Here is a 260-nt window from a genome sequence, read left to right on the forward strand (position 1 = left end):
AACAGCAGTATGGAAATGTAAGCCAAATAAACCCTTTCCTCCCCAACTTGCTTCTTGGTCATGATGTTTGTGCAGGAATAGAAACCCTGACTAAGACACTATGTGTGCTCCCCAGGGTCAAGAGGAAGCTTCTGCTCATAGAAACCACTTTGCGACCTCCAAGGAGAGCATTAGAAGAGGTGTTGGCTGTCCTTGTCTGTACAGGCAGGTGTGGAGCTTCCTGGGACCCTATGATTGTTGGGTAAGTTGCTTCCTGTCTC

The sequence above is a fragment of the Mus pahari genome, chromosome 18 (genome assembly GCF_900095145.1).
Source record: "Mus pahari chromosome 18, PAHARI_EIJ_v1.1, whole genome shotgun sequence".
Lineage (NCBI taxonomy): Eukaryota > Metazoa > Chordata > Mammalia > Rodentia > Muridae > Mus > Mus pahari.